At 40.3% G+C, this 17,403-nt stretch overlaps 1 long non-coding RNA gene across 1 annotated transcript; it reads left to right on the forward strand.

Annotated features, from left to right (window-relative positions):
• The first annotated feature begins 2,301 nt into the window (after positions 1-2,301).
• Positions 2,302-17,190, forward strand: LOC147654032 (uncharacterized). Its single transcript, XR_015284284.1, has 2 exons — positions 2,302-2,451; positions 14,494-17,190. It is a non-coding gene; the product is annotated as an uncharacterized LOC147654032 (long non-coding RNA).
• Positions 17,191-17,403: the final 213 nt, after the last annotated feature.

Genomic DNA, 17,403 nt, shown 5'->3' on the forward strand with positions numbered 1-17,403 from the left:
GCCCAGATGGAGGAATAGCTAAAGGGCTGCGTAGTTTGTTTTTAATGCAGAAAGATCTCAGATGTCAGCTATCCAGGTTGCCCTCATGAAGTAAACACACTGCCACTGCCTACTTGTAATTTCTAGGAGCAAGCTTTTCAAAACCTGCAGCTTCAGCTAGCACAGCTCACAAGGAGGGGAAGCTCTGCCCACAGCAGATACCTGCAGCTCTTGCCCAAGCCATGCTCTATCCTGCTGGAGGAGCACGGACATGCCAGCTATGGGAGTGTAGTGAGGGGCCTCAGACGCTGGAGGTCCTGCAGTCAGGGTGTTTGTGATGGGAGACAGGGTACTGACAGGAACCCCCAGTAGTACTGGCAAAACACCTCTGACCCTGGGAGAAGACCTTTGGCATTTAGAGCATGGCAGCTTGTCAATCTCCTGACTAACCTCTCCAGAGGATGAATAGAGAGATGAAGCGTGTATTTTGTGAGGGTGAACTTCCACAGCAAATGAGCAACCAGTGTGATGTTGCAATGTATGGGCTATAGGCCACCAGCAGTCCCTGCTTTTTATACCAAGACAAACAAGGTCTTGAAAGTCATGGCTGCCTCTATGTCACTAGTGACTCCACATGCCTTTGTGGCCATCTGCTCTGGGGCTCCTTTAGGAGCAAGAGGTGGCAGACAGTGTTGGTCTGCAGTTTAAACACAAGCCTGTATTTACCACCTGCTGCCTAATCCACTCTGAGCAGGAGGGAGGAAGGAGCAACAAAGGACAGAAATTTCCAACCTTTCATCTTCTTCTGCTACTGAGACAAGTCTAAGCCTTGGAAGAAGCTTATCTCTGTACACTTCATATTTTATGATTTCCTGATAAAATTACCAGGCCCTAAAATTATTTGTCTTCGATTAGAAGTAATTAAATATTAAGTACATGTTTTGGAGAGTAACAACCAGGCAGCTGTGCTTGAAAACATCCCCAGCAAAACGTTAGCAGGCTGAGCAAGGCTTTCATGGAATGTTGCAGAGGACTAACATGTTTTAGATAGAACTAGCAATAAGGCAACTCTCAGCTGTGACTAATTTTTTTTAATATGCTTCTGTCATTTATTTTCTCTTCTTCCCATTTCCATACTTGTTGCAAGGTCCCCTCATGCCCCTGAATGGTGATACCAGCTAACAGTCCTTAAAGTCATTGTCACACTGGGGCTCTGCCAAGCTGGCTCCCTGGTGCTCCCTGTGAAGCTCATGGGGACAAAGTCAGATTCATACATCCTGCTTATTTTTTTTTTCCCCACTCTTTTTTTTCATCTGCTTTATGGATGACCCTGTGGTTGTTGGAGTTGTACCAAGATCTGGACAAAGCCACTGCCTTCTGGGGAATGAGGCTGCTGGGAAATTGAAGGAAATGTATGATTTTAATGTATGATAAGCCCTGCAGTTGTTACATTTGCTATTGTGTTGTGCACGTGTGTAGGTGAGTGTATGGGTGATCATGTGGGAGAAAAAGAAATGGATTGATGGTAGGAAATATTCCAGAACACTTCCCTCTTTTACTTAGGAAGAGGATATATTTTATCTCATTTTTATCAAAGGTGACATCAGAAGTAATGACAGGATAAATAATTTTAAGGCTTCAAAGAACAAGGTTTCTAAAAAATAGGATTCTGAAGAATTGTAAAGAAAGGATCTGACTTGGAGATTAAGCTTTTAAAATCCTTCAGATCCCTTTGCCAAATGCAATAATATTCCATTATAAATCCTTCTATGAATTTACATGTAGTATTGCATTTTTCCTTTAATAGTATATTCAGATACAAAAAGGCAGTGATATGTATTTACTAAACTGTTACCTTTCCAGCTAGTGAATCGCTTAGCCTGGATGCTTTCTTTCATAAATACAGTCATTAAATGCATGAAATTATTGATCTGAACTGCTTTCCTGGGAGACTGTTCCTTATAAAGAGCAAAGTCAGGTCTCTTTTTGACTGCAAACTAGGCTAGATTTCATAATAAAACTTTCATCATAAAAAAGAAAAAATGGAACTCTGATCAACAATAACCTCTCTATGATACATCAATGACTAAATCTCTGAGAGAACTGGCTTTAATTTTTCTTACAGTGAAAGAGAGTAGGAAGGATGCAATTTTTTGCAAGGGACTCCTTTTTGAAGAGATCATGCTGAAAAGGCTGCTGAAGGGATCTCTTGCTGCTACAATTTGTAGAAAGGAGCTCTCATAATTATAGTCAGAGTTTATTGTGCCTCTCCCTGTCTCCCCCCTCTTCCCACTCCCCCCACCCCCACCCCCCTCCCCGTGTGTGTGTATGCAGAGAGCTAGAGAAAGCTGGCAGCACTACCTGAATAGCTACTGAAAGAGTGAGACTTCTCAGCTCCTGCTTCATTACTGGCTAGCAGCTATTCCAGTGTGTGCGAGCTCCTAACTGCTTCCTCCCATCGAAAAGCCCTTGGTAAGTCCCCTTAGCTGGCAGAGCTGCGGATTAACTCAGCAAAAGGCAGGAGGGGGGTGGCAGGGAGCTCTGGGGACACTCAGAACCCGTGTGCAGCTTAAGATCTGTTAGATTCCAAGGATTTTCTGTAATAAATGTGTAAAATCTTCTGTGGATTGCTGGGATGCGAAGGCAATCATGAGGAATGTTTTGTGTGCTCAAGAGCAATGCTAAGTACATTCAGGAATGCCTGAAACAGAGCAGAATTTTTCTACAGAAGATAAGATTAGTAAATGCTTCTCAGAACTGCAAGAAAAGTGGTTGTGTGTTGTTTTGTTTTGTTTACCCCTACCATTCTTCTCTTGTCTTTTCCTCCCCGTCACGTCTTGATTGTGTTGAATATGTTAATACGCTCAGAAAGAGGAAACTGTATCTTCCTGCAGACTGATGGCATTTGAAATGTAGAACTTTTATCAGAAGAGAGATGAGAGCTGAAGCTAAAAAGGAGATAACATGTACTTTTTATTTGCATTTATATTCTTGTGCATGTCTCTGGTGTTGATTGTACAGACTTGCTATGCTCACAAAAAGTTCAAAAAGCTGGGAGATGCACATTTACTGCTCAAGATGCTGATGTTTGCACTTGTATCACATGTTTTATTAGTCATCCACATGAAAAGTGGCACTCTTCAGGTAGGTCCTTTCAGAACATGCAGCAAAAAACATTCCCAGACTCTTTTCTTCTTTGCCTTGATCCTATGAGTCAAGCTCCTTGAACTCCACAGAAAATTATAGAGGCCACTGGAAAGGTCAGGTCACAACTCTCCTTGCCCTGGCTGAGCAGTAGCATTTGAAACAAGAGGCTGAAGTAATGCTGGTGTCTGAGGGTCCCAGTACCTTGGACCTGGCTGTGTTTTGGTTTGAAATTAGGAATGAGTTAAGCAGGGACAGGCCGAGGTTTCCGCCTGGCAGTACAGAGCACTAACAGAATGACTGCTCTGAACTGAGCCCACAGCTACTCCCCTGATGGAGAAATCCAATCTAGGAGAGATGACAGCTTGACTAGCTGGGCATGGGGCCACTGGCTCATTTGTTACTGTCTGTCCAGTCCATACCTCTGTTGGCTACAGCTGTCTGTCGGATCATACATAGGTGACACAGCTGTATTAATAACTGCGGGGGTTAGCTGCTCCTTGTATTTAGAAAACATTTACCCGTGATGTGAAACTGCTGCTCAGTGTCCCTAGACATCATTTCCTTTGCTACTGAGCAAACATGATAGCTCAAAGGATTAGATTTTAGGTCTGCAGTAGTGTCTTTCCAGTTTGTATGAGTAAATTTACATCTCTTCTACAGGTCAAAAGAGTAATACTGACATATTTTTCCCTTTTCAAAAGACTTCAGTGTTTATTAAGGGACAACTTTCAAGCAAATATTAAAACAGAGATTAGCTAAGCACAGAATAGATATTGTTTCCTGAAACTCAGTCATTTTATGTTGTGGTGACAGGGGAATCATGGTAAGGGGTGTGAAGGACTAGGGGATTGATGAGTGAGTTTATGTAACATGTAGCAGTGGAAATTGCAAGTAGCAATATGCCTCATGCTCCAGGTTGTCAGAGTCAACATTAGTTCATCAATAAATTAAAATGTTGTCAAAATTGCTTCATTATCTGGCCTGCTTAGTACAGTAAGTATAATATTGGAATGCAATATAGAGAATAATAATTTCCAGGGGGGAAAAAATGCGACAAGCAAAGAAGATGTTTGGGGGGCTTTTGTTGGGGCTCTTTTGTATTTTCATCCATTAACTACATAAGTCTTTGCTGGAATACTCTTGAGTACAACTGAGTATTTTCTTTTCTAAGTTTGTTTTGCTTTCAACATCAGCTTGGATGTATGAAAAAGGAGAAACAAGTCAATGAGAAGAATACCAGTCTGAAGAGGAGCAGGAACATGTAGCTCTCCAGCTCAGTACCACATCCTTGTATCAAATTCAGCCATGACCACACTCATTTTAGTAAGTGAACTCTGCTGTCATCTGTTTGCTATCAGCATGGCAGGATGTTATCAAAACATCTTAATATCAGGTCAGGATGGTAGAGAAATGCCAGGGATTTTTCACCAGAGGCCAGATGCCATGACCTTTCTGCCTATTGGAAGTTTGCTCTGTGAGGATGATGCAACTCAGCACAAGAAAAAAAAACCAAAACAACTAGGAAAGCATCTTTGCTGATAGGCAAAATCTGTGTTTATCATGGGCAGTGTATGCTCTGCAGAGCCTGACCCATGTCACAAGAAATCTGCCTCCCCTCCCTTCTCACAGAATTGTGGGAAGGCAGGAACTATTTATAGAAGGGACTATTTCTTGTAGAAGGGGCTACCCGTCTCACACCCTTCTTGTGGCTGTGCACCCACACATCCACACAGGAGCAGATACCCTGGTGAGTGGTGGCCAGGAGATGCTGCCTGTGCTTGGGCTGATCTGACTGTGCCAGCCTGCAGTCAGCATGTGTCACCAGGCGGTGGCTGACTCCGTCCTCCCCAGCAGCCCTAAGGGAGTTGTTTATAGAGGATGACCAGGCATGGTCCTAAGATCTTGCTGATAAAAAAACCTCCTGACCCTGCCAGTACGAGCCAGGGAGATCTAAACATACCTTCAAGCCAACCTGAGTTTTCATCAGAAATTCTCTCTGTTACTTCTCTGACTGGAAATGAGCTCTCCTCCCTGCCCCCCCATTAAAGATTACAAATTCATGAAGCAGAAAATGCCAGACACTCAAGCACTGGCAGAGTTCTTTTAAATGATATTTCTGGTTTATCATCCTTTTATATGTCAAAATTTTTTATTTCCCCTATCCATTTTTGTATATAGCAAAATGTATCAATCCAGGCATTTCAATAGCCATCACTAAAGCATAAAGATCTATATATCCTTGTCAACTGAACAAACAGGGATTTTCAAAGAGTATTCTCTGTGCCAGCACTGGCTTTTGTTTGCATTAGTTGACTACAGTTCTGCTTATAAGAATTGCAAAACCAAACCAAGAAAGCAGAGACTGGTGTAATCCATGGTTTATCATCCTAAAAGCCCTCACTCTTGTACTCAGACATCTTCCTTCTTTCTCTTTTTCCTGGGAAATTTCTGTGGTTATGACTTAGACCAAAGCTCTTTGAAACAGGCATCCCATCTCCACTCATTGCACACCTTTATGTCTATCAGGCTACGTGGAAACATGAAATATTAAGCACAGCTAGAGTACTCAGAATGTGTAAAAGCCTAATGCAATCTCCTGATCATAACTGCTCCTTTTTGCATAACTCCTTGCACCTTGGCAGGGTCAAAAGAAGAGAAAACTGTTCAAAAATACTTGTATTTGCCTTTTAGATTCTGGCCCCAGAGAAACAATTGAAAATCCAAACAACTGCTGCCTTCTTCTGGTACAGGGAAGTGGGAAGGGTGAAAGGACCTTGAAAAACCATAATCTTGCAGTTATGAGGGGAATTATGAAGGGACAACAAGGAGATTTTTCAGTGTGGCATTCTAGTGATTAGAATGAACTACAAATTGCTTTTGTCATTGGTAGGAAAAGAGTGCAAGTGGCATTTAGTAATATATGAATTCCCCAGTAATTGGTGCCCTGTAATATAAATTAGATTAGAGGCAGTTTACCAAGTCCCAGCACAGCATGTTTTCCTCTTACTATTCTCTCAAAGGAAGATAATCTATAATGTATATTTTAGAAGACAACTGCAGCAAAGGGAAGCTACCATCCTAAAGGAAAAAAAAAAATAAAAATTACTTCAATAGGACTTTGCAGACAAAATTCCTTGCTAGTTTGAAGACTGTATCCAGAAATAATACTGAGTTTGAGTGTTTCCTTTACTGCATTTCTGTGTTAACTCTGCTAAATAATTAAAGAAAGGAAGAAGAGCAGAACAGATAACTAGGTAATAACAGGCATAATCACATCCCATTCCTTTAAACCTGGAGCTGAGTTCTTTGACTTTCAATTGGTGGATTTTTTCACTGAGAATCTGAGGCAGGATACGTTCCTAGCACTACAACAGATGCTATTAAAGCAGCTTCTTTTCATTATGAAAACAAAGCTGAAGCACTATAACATATGTTGTGTTGATTCATGTCTCGGAAAATATAATTCCATGGAGATATATTTTATAAATGCAATAAGAAAGCAGCTGATTCATTGGAAAAATGCATTTGACTGCAGCATTAGCCACTTGCATTTTGTACTTGAAAAGCACTCAAATGCACTGTCTTTTAATACATTGCCAAAACACCTAAGAATTTTTATTCAAATGCAACACTATTCCTTTCTTTTCACAAATGTCTTAAATGATGCTACTGGAAAATGGAAAACATTGGTAAACAATTCCTTTTTTGGAAATCTGACCCTGATGTTCAGTTGCTAGTGTTCAGACCTTCAGATTGGATGCTTCCTCCTCTGCAAAAGAGAGATAATACTTCTACCTCCCCTTCCACCTATGCACCCTTCATCTGCCTTCTGTGCTTATGCAGCATACTGAGGACAGAGGCTGTGCCTTATATATGCACAATACGTGCACAGGCAGCACCTACACATCCCTGCCTGCAGCCTTTAAGTGCTCCTGTGAAAGAGTTTTCCCCACATACCACTGACTGATATTGTCAGTGTTGGCCTCAGACAGCTGGATGGTGCCAGAGGTACTGGGGAGCATTTCCCTCAGAGTACCAAGCTCTGAGGCACCTGCAGGCTCCAGACGCTTTCCAGGACTGGTGCAGCGGTCCCAGAAAACTTCTGTTCCCCTATCTACTGTTGATCCTCTCAATAAATACTACAATCTCTTCATACAAGTGTTTGAAGAAAAGACTCAGCATACCATTTCTGGAACCAGTGTCTGGGAATGTATGTGGCAATTATATCAAGAATACTGAGAAATACCAATTTCTTTGGCAGTTCTATCAGCTGCACACAACTGACTGCAGTGTTTGTTTCTGACAGCTGACTTGATAAGGAGAATCTGTGGTGAGCTGACAAATGCCCTAACAAGATATACTCTGGCAGAATTTTCTTTCTGTCCAGAAACCCACTCACATCACTGACAGCTGGCACCTTCAGCATACAACAAACAAAACAATAGTCCACAATGCTGCTGTGTTTGGGTCCCAAACCAAAGTTGGTGCATTTGGCTGGAACAGGCTGTGTGAAACAGGAGCAGATTTTGGTGTACTGCTTACTCTTATCTTCCTATTTAGTACATTTCATATTAAAATATATTTCAACAAAATTTAGAGGGTGCACTGTGCCCCCTCTAAAGAGCCAGAAACTGTCTCTCAGCTGAAGTGAAAACATTCAGTGAACTGATCTATGATTAATTTCATCCACCCCGGGGGAATTAAACCTGGTTATAGGGACAGAACAGGGTAAACAAGGGCTGTTTCAGGGGACAGGGAGCCTGTACCGAGCAGCTGTTCTGCGTCCTTGCTTCTCTCATTCTCCACTGGGAACACTGAGGGGAGAATACAAGTTACAATAGCCCAATACAGGACAGGGGGAAGAGTAAAAATATTAGTCTGAAAAAAACAACAGAGAAACTTTGCTGAAAATTATTTTTTTTATGCTGAGAAATACAGAATAAAACTGATCACCTCTCTAGCTCAACCAGAAGCTTAATTTATGATGACAATCTTGAAATGAAAGCTCAAATAGTTGGATGTGAAAAGGTCTTCTTTAGTTAGTTCTAATGGAATTGTTGTAAAATGCCTCGAGATAAATCCAGATCCCTCCATCTCATAACTCCTATTGTTTTTTAAATACATTCAATCAAAGGATAAAGTGACTCAAGCCAAGGGTCAGCACAGAACAAAAATTCCCAAGAGGTTTTTTCCAAGCTGCTGTCTTCTTGCTAGAGATTCAAACAGCTCCCTAGCGCTTACTATTAGAGCAAGCACCCTGACTCTGGCACATTACAAAACACTCACACCTTTTCCCTACATACAGGAAATCTAGCAGTCCCATTTGTTGAAATTGCTGCTTCAGTCCTCTTTTGGGGGCATGTCTGGTGTCAAGTTGCTACCTGTTGCTGAGTCCAAATGTCCCTGTTGAGTGCTTCTGAGATCAGATCCCAGGAGGCAGCAGTTCTTACCTCCAAGGCTGATGAAGCTTCAGGGAAATAATTATAACTCGTCAGCCTCCTTTCCCTATGCTTTGAGACAGCAAATTTCCTTTTCTCTTGAGTGACAAAGTATAATTGGCAACTTTTACAGCATTAAACAAAGCCATTTGATGGTGAAAATGCTTGGCAACAGAAGAGAGCTTATTTATTGATTGAACGTCCCAGAGACGTTACCTGATGTTGCTAAAGCTTATAGGATCAGTATTTTTGTGTTAGCAAATTAAGAACATAGCTTTAGAAATTGTAAGTAGATGCAATGTTATATTTAAAAATGACCATTTTATTTCTTTATGAGAATGGTGTGCAAAGCAGGCAAACATTTATTTATTATGCTCATTGGGAAGCACCACTGAAATATGTTTTCCAAGGCACTGTAGATGCAATACAGATAAAATATACTGACTTACTTTCACCAAAGAACCCCTTTGAATTTCCTGAGCATATATCCTCTAGCTCAATATCCCTCTGCCAGGTGTGTTTGAGGAAAAAATTAAGGACCATCATATTTCCAGATAATGTATCTTAAGAGCTGATCTCGTAATGCAAAGGTCAGATGAAATCAAAATACTGTTTACAGCAGTGTTCTTTCTTTTTAGCTCTCAAGTTATTAAAGGCATTTAGACTGAATTAATTAAAAAAAAAAAAAAAAAAGAAGGAAACTGTTCTTGACTAGCTTAAGGAGTAACATGTGGCATGTAATTTGGATTGCTGAGTGATTTAGACAAGTAAGCTGCATTACTCATCCATCTCATTTAAGATATGTAGATTTTGTAATCTTCCATCTGGATTTTCAGACAAACTTTGAGTTGCTTCTTGGTGGTTTGAAGAAGGCTGGAGAAGATGGCTCATCTTAGAATGAACAAAGGGTGAAAGCTGTCCAACTGGAAAAAAAAGCATATGACAGAAAGCAAAGCTGGTTCCAGCAATACATTTTCAGTGTATTTTGAATATATTTTCAAATATTTTCAGTGTCAGAATGATTCTTTTACTTTGTTTTCCACAGTAAACAATCCCTCTATATTTAGTGCAGGATCCATTTAGGACGAGAGTGGCACATTGGTATCCAGCACTCATAAGCATTGTCCATTCCTGTTGTTCTAGCTACAATATCATCATATGAACACATCTGAGATCATGGAAAAGCAAACAAATCTGAGCCTTCTACTCTTGGGGTGGGGGGAAGGAGGGAAGAGGGGAAGTGTTTTTAAGGGAATTTAAGAAGAAAAACAATACTACCTTTAACTGCAGCGCCAGCACCATTCATTTAAATATGGAATACAGATGATGCCCTGTTGCTTGCAAAACTAATGCTACTAGTAATTCAAATCCCTGTGTTTCCATTCATTCAGTAGTGAAATGGAGGCTGTTTCCAAGCACTCACTATCCATTACACAATGGAGGCCAATATGTCTAACCAACCAATCAACTAAGAAAACATTGGATCTTATCTCAGTAGAGGTGAGAAAAAACTTCCTATGATAATGCTGCAGCTAACAATGTTTGAACAATTATGAAGTGAAATAATGAAAGAAATGAAATGAAATGAAATGAAATGAAATGAAATGAAATGAGGGACTGAAAAAAACCCAACCCAAATCAAACAAAATCAGAGAACCCTAACGTTCTTCAAAAAGATATTTACAAACTCCAGGAGCAAATACATCTAAGGTATTTGAGCCATGCTTGCGTGAAATTTATTAGAGGGAAAGGACCAAAGTTTGATTTGTTAATTTTGGTTTTGGAAAAAAATCCTTAGCTAAAACAATCTTGGGGAATATATGTTCCACAGAGATAAAGAGAAGTGACACAAAGACCATTTCTCTCCACCTGCCTCAAAAGAACAGTAAATAGGAGTAACAGTAAATAGGAGTGGCAGCTTCTTGAAGCTCACATTTTCCCTTGACAAATTTCTCTGGCAGCAGATGCCCAGAAAGGTTCATTGAAGCATCCTGATGGACCTCATAGGAAGGCTAGGAATATCTGCTACTTGAAGATGGAACTTGGTGTAGGATAATCTAGACAGATTATCATGACGGCTGCCTAGAAGGAGATCATTAAAGGCTCCATGGTAGGTACAGTTCAATAAAGCTCCACAATTGCTTTATAATTCAAAGGATCAAGGGGACAAGCTTGAGCACTAAAACTAAATAAAACTAAATAAACCAAAATAAAAATAATGAGGTACTTTTGGTTCTTGTTGCTTGCTTGGCAGACTGGTTCTCAGTGAGCTGAGATGAGCTTTGTGTAGTTGAACCACCAGCCTGATGTCTTGCCAAGTCCTGGGTACTGTCTTAAACATATCAAGCACCTGTAGGCTGCTGAAGCCAGAGAGTCTGGGTGAAGTGAAGTGAAGTCTGAGTGTGTGGGACTGCACACTCATGCCAAGAGCCCAGGGCAGTGCCTCACTGAGGCTCCAGTCACTTCACAGCAGAAGAGGACTGGCCCAGACAGCAAGGATGCTAACACATGCTGCTTTGGGCCAGAAGACCTCAGCTCTGTGGCACAGTGAGACATCTATCTGAGCCATGGGAATGCTGAAGGAAACATCAAACTACACCTCTTTGCCTTGATTTTAGTTTTTCCATTTTTCTTATTGCCTTAAGGAGGGTCTGAAGTACCATGTGTTCCCCATGGGTGGTGGTGGGGTCCCACTCCATATTCAGGCTCCCTTTTGAGGCAGCAGAATCTGGGAGTTCCATGAAGCCAAGAACACCCTGTAGGGCAAAGCAAGTGGCAATAGTTCTCTGTCTCCCACCTTCCCCAGTGGGGCTGGGCAGTCAGTGTGGGTGAAACAAGGCACTGCTTTTTGCAGGCTGGGGTTTGCATTAAGCATGAGGTGAGAGCTGTGGCATTAGCTTACATGACAGACATTCCTCCAGAGACTCAGAAACCAAGATGTTCAGTACCAGTGAGAGTACCAGGCCTGCTGAAGCACACAGAAGTTTGCCCTGGAGGGGGTGTGAAATGAAGGTGATGGAGGTGATTTTGCTTGCCATGCCTACCCTGAGCCATCAGATTGCAATACAAGTCAAAACATGTATTGCTTAGGGCCAGGCAACTAGGGGTAACTCTGAACTAAAGGAGATTGAATTTTTGTAGAAAGCATGCAAACTGTATATATGAAAAAGTGGTATGGTGGAGTTAGCACTAGCATTGTTTAACAAAGAAAGAGCTTGCAAACAGAAACCATTTTTCTTTGTGCTTGTTGTCATTTTGGTGTACAGTGCCCGGAGTCCAGGCTGCAGCAAGGCAGGGCCAGAAGAAAGAAGAGGGACTTTACTCACAGCACAGTTTCTCAACCCAAGCGGTTCATAAATTGGTGGCTCTCTACATGCAATAAACACTAACATACCAGAACAAATTCAAAGCTCTTATTCCAGAAATCCAGAGCAAACAAACAAAAAAATAAGGAGTTGCCAGTGTGAACATAGGGTAATGTGTGTTTGACTTGGTCCCAAAATCATGCTGTGAGATTCTTAACCTGATAGCATCAACTGTGATTTTTTTTTGAGAAGATTTATGAAAGTGAGGATCTGGCAATTAACAGAAGCAAGATTGTTGACTATGCTGCATTGTTTAGACATTGTAGAAAATTATGTACATACCATGTGGAAAAAAAAAAATATATGCTGGTAGTGGCTAGAGGGCACTCAGAAGATGTTACCATTAAGGTTGTTTCCATGAAATTTTCAGTTTGGGGGCTGACGTTTTCATTCCTAGGAAGATACAAGCTTTAAATAAACACAGAAGAATGAGATGCAGAAAGCAGAAGTGTGAAGCAGCTCCATGCATAAGTTTAGGCATTTCACTTGCACTTTAATTTATTACAGTTGCCTCGTGTTTTTGTAGAGTACGCCCCCCCTTTTATATAGGAAGTAATCTGTTTGAAAACACCAAGTTGCATGATGCCTTGCATATTTACAAGAGTAAATCTATTTTAACATATTTAGATAGGATAGTTTGACTAGTATTCAATTTTTGGTGCAAAACCTTGCAGGCAAGGTTTTCAAAAACAGAAATCCAAACACAGGCTTCTGAGGCACATCTATATTGGGTCTATATAAGTAAAAGTACTAAATTCTAAATATGGCTTTCTAGGTTTAGCCATAAGGTGCAATATTGAGCTGCTGAAAGTAATGTAGCCGCATTAGGAGGTTATGTTCACCTCATGGAGACTTTCTGGACAGCACCATGCTGCTGCCAGGGTCCATGCTGGCCTGGATAACCTCACAGAGCCCTGTGTTTGCCATTTGCCATGCAAATGCATCCCAAAAGAACTCTGGTTGAAAATGTGACAATCCAAGTTAGCAGATCATGTTCGGCTGTACCATTTGTGTTTCAGGACAGTCACATTTCTTATTGCCCTGAATTTGGCTGGGACAGAGTTGCTTTGATCTGTAGTGGCTGGTACAGTGCTGTGTTTTGTATTCAATATGAGGATAATGCTGATAGCACACTGATGTTTTCACAGTTGTTAAGTAGTGCTTACCCTTAATCGAGGATTTTTCAGCGTCTCATGTTCTGTCAATGAGGAGCTGCACAAAAAGACAGGAGAGAGCATAGCTTGTACTGCTGACCCAAACCGGCCAAAGGAGTATTTCATATCATAGAACATCCTGTCCAGTACCTAAACTGGGGGAATTACCCAGAAGGAGCCAATCTCTGCTTGGGGATGGAATGGGTATTAGTCAGTGGATAGTGAGCAATTGTACTGTGCATCGCTTTTGTCTCTTGGGCCCTGTTATTCTTTCTCTCTTTCCTCATAATTACAATTATTAATATTATTAGCATGTTTATAATTATAATTATATTTTGTTTCAATGATTAAGTTATTTTTATCTCATCCCATGAGGTTTACCTTTCCGTTCCAGTTCTCCTCCCCTCTGGGGGCAGGGAGGAGGTTGTGTGAGAGAACAGTAATGTGCTGCTTTGTTGCTGGCTGGGATTAAACCACATTTACCCGAGCTACAGTGGAAATTTAGGACACACAAATGTTTTGTTCTTCAAGGCTTGGCTCATAAGGCTACTTTTGACAAGCTGTGACACTGTTAATGCCCATGGAAGTGCTTAAGATATGAGTAACAGCTAGTAGGAATAGTATGGATAATAGTTAACTGCAGAAGCAGCACCCTCTTTATTTAGTCCCTTGTCTGGGCTATTTTTGAACAACTGCTGTTTATTATCATTATTGGGTTCATAAACTAACTTTCTTTCTTCTCTTTCCAAAAAAAACAGAGTAAATCAGGTCTGACATTTGAAACAACGTATTTACAGCAGCACTGAGCATGTGTCTCTGGAGCGTGGCTGTAACAAAAAACAGAGAACAGCAAAAGCTCTGGTTATGTTTGTCACTCAGGGGAACAGGAGAGCAGGATGGCTTCCTCATCATTCTATTTTTCCTGCTTTTTTTTTTTTTTTTTTTTGTAGAAACATTTTGAAATGGAATATTAAAACAGGTTGCTCTTCTTTCAGATTTAGGCCTAAGGAATTTCACATGGAGGTATTAATAACTGAATATTGCATCCACATTGGATGTGTTTTGTCCCTGTCTCCCCAGGAAGGGACGAAGCACCAGTTGTCACTGCTTCATTAATTGTTCAATTTCTCCCAGTGATAAAGGGACAAAATTCTAAATTCCAGCTGGCAGGGTTTGCAGGGGTGTATAATTTATGAGCCGTGAGAAACTGGAAAGATAACTACTATCAGTATGAGCATAAGAAAAACATCCACCTTGCAATCTCTGCCACACAGCATAGCTGCCCATGCTTAGTTATCACACTGCACATATTTTTTACTTTCCCAAAACCTAATTCTCGAGGTTTTGTTGTTTTGATTGTGATTTGGTTTTTAAAGGACTACATTTTTTTTTTAATTTTTTTTTTTTTAGGCTGGAAGGCTTCTCAAGGGAAAGAGGGACAGTCTGGAGAAAACGAGTTTGAAAAGGTACAAAAGAAAAATTATATCTTTCCAAAACCATATCAACAGTATTGAATATTGTGGAGGGTGGAGGATATGTAAAAGCAGAGGTAGGATTCTCACACTAGACAGCTCCTTACCAGCAATGGAAAAGATCTGAAGAAAGGCAGGCAGGCAGCCTTTCACAAACTAGAGGAAAGGAAAGCAGAAATGTAGGGATTATGGGTACACAGAAATATTGTCATTAGTTTTTAACTTTTCTAGCCAAGCTATCTGCATTACTAGCAATATCACCAGAACACAAGCCAGGTATGTACAGATTGGCATTGATCTACATATGTTTAGTGATATCTGAACCATTGTGCAAGAGCAGATTGGATAATATAGAATATTACAGAAATACAAATACATAGCAAATAGAAATACATAAATACTTCAGGATTTAAAATAATTTCTAATCCATATGTATCCTCCTTCCTTCTGCCAGTCAGTTCTGCTTCCTCCCCTCCAGCAGACTTTCACCCTAGTGTCACACCACCCTGAAAAGGTTTCACTTCACTTGTAGCCACATCTCTTGCCCTAAGTTAATTCTAGTCCTCTAACTTCACTTACTATCTCCTTCAGAAAATCAGGAATTCCAGCCCGCTCCTAAAGCAAACCAGCCTTGAGTTCTGTACAGCTTGGCCAGATATGAACACAGATAACATTAGTTTCTTAGTTATGTTATATGTTTCCAATAGCTTTCTTAAATAAGAAGCATCTGGCTTAAACAGCACAAAGCACTGGTGCCAGCATTGCTAGGAGGGCTTTGGCAGAAACTCTGGTCTCTGTTCTTGGAGGCGTCGTGGGCTGCAGACAAGAATTCATGTTGTCATGTAAAGAGCTCTAGCTTGGCACACAGACTGTTTGTGCAATTCTCTGTTACATACTTTCATTTATGCAGAACCTTTTCCTGGGGTTGAAGAGCTGAGCAAAAGATGAAGCAGACTTCAACTCAGCATCTCCAGAGTGTGTAGATAACTGAGGGGTGAAACCTTCACCTGTGCAGCTGCATGTCCTCTGAGCTAACTTCACCCAAGATGATCCCCTTCCCAAATAAATGTGGGCTGGCTGGGAGAAAATGCTGCTGAGGGGGCCACAGGGCCAGAGTTTAGGGTAGACCTCACTCACCATCATCACAGCTCTCACAGACAATGAAGATTTAATTCCATCTCCACCACCTCTTGTAGAATAATATGAAAATGCATTTAGCCTGACTTAATACATTTTTTATGTGTTTCTGAATTTCACCCTTAAGTGAGAATAATGTTCATGAGTCTTTCCTGTTAAAACTATATACATATCTCTAACACATAAAATATGCACTCAGAAGGGAGTCTGATGCTAGATTTGTTAGACTATCAGTCCTGCTGGAACTATTTCTAATTGGTGTGACAGGCTTAGGTTTTGAGATTGTAGTCCATGCATTATTCCTCTGTACTGTGCTGGAGCAGCAGGCAGGGTGGTAGCACACAGAATTTTTTATCAGGACGAATATAACCAAGTCTTGAAGTGAAAAGTGAAAGAAAGGAAAATAAATATCCAATAGAGCAATATGGACTAAGATTGTTATTTACTGAAAAGATATGAAAATTTACATATGAGAAAGCATGAAAGAAAAAATTATCTTTTCCCAAGGCAAGTAATAGTTTTAGCTGATATGCTGTCAGAAAATGTTTCCTAAACTAGTTATATTTAAAGCACCTCTGAAATGGTAAACTGTCAAGCAATCAAGGAAATTTATTAGTTAATTTACCTTGACTAGCATGGTACTTTTTGAAAAGTACTAATGAATTTTAACTTCTAGTAAACTGGAAACACCATGTAAATTGTTGGTACAGTCTTAAACTGCTGATCAGTTCTGAACATCTAAATCAGTGTCCATTTTTATACTATTCTCCTTCAGTCATTGCCTGGAATGTCTTTCTTAACCTTGAACTGTGAGAGAAGAATTTCTGTGTAAAATAGGGAAAAGAAATCACTTCAGGATTGCAATTGTTAGTTAAAATACGAATATATAAGAGATATGAAGAGAAAAAATGCTTTTAGTAAATAAGGTGCTCATAAGATGACTTTTTTTCCCATCCAAAGGGCATTCTTACATGTTAGGATAAAATGTTCTTTAAGCATACAGTGCAAACTGCTGGGTATGTTAGAGTAATAGGTTTATTGAAAAGTTGTAGCCAAAAAAAATTCTTACTCTGCAATCCTCATGTTTTGTAAGCATAGAAATATCTAAAGAACACCATGAAATAATTGATAGTACAACCATACATGAGTTTTCTATGCACCTCTTTCATTTTCCATGTTGTCACAAATAAGCTGATCATAGATCTTTAGGAGTATAACTCTGCCTGAAAATGATGAATTTGCAAATGTTAGAGGATAGACACATTTTAGCAACGAAATCTAGTCATCAGCCATCTGGAGCTTCTTCCACTTAGACATATATTAGAAGAATAGAGACCTGCTGTCTTCTGTAAAGAAAAGTCCCACTTCTAAATTCATTGATACATTCTGTTGTACTGTACCTACACATACTTTTTTTGTCCGTTTCTAAAAGAAACCTATAAAACAAACTAGCAGAAGGCAGACCATCACAGATACTGATTTGGCAAAAAAAAATAAATATCCTTTATACTGGAAAGAAAATGTCGCAAGATAGACCAAGTTCTGTGATAAAAATGGCAAACAGCCTGGTGCAATGTGCAACAAGCAGCAGAGCAGTGCTGGCTTCCCTCAAAAGACACTGGTGCATGACAATATCTTCTGATTTATGAAGCAGCAAATTAAGTAGGGACACAAGTGGTTGGACAGTGGTTCCCAGTCTTCCCCAAATGGC

The sequence above is a fragment of the Cyanistes caeruleus genome, chromosome 3 (assembly GCF_971803275.1).
Source record: "Cyanistes caeruleus chromosome 3, bCyaCae1.hap1.1, whole genome shotgun sequence".
Taxonomy (NCBI): Eukaryota; Metazoa; Chordata; class Aves; order Passeriformes; family Paridae; genus Cyanistes; species Cyanistes caeruleus.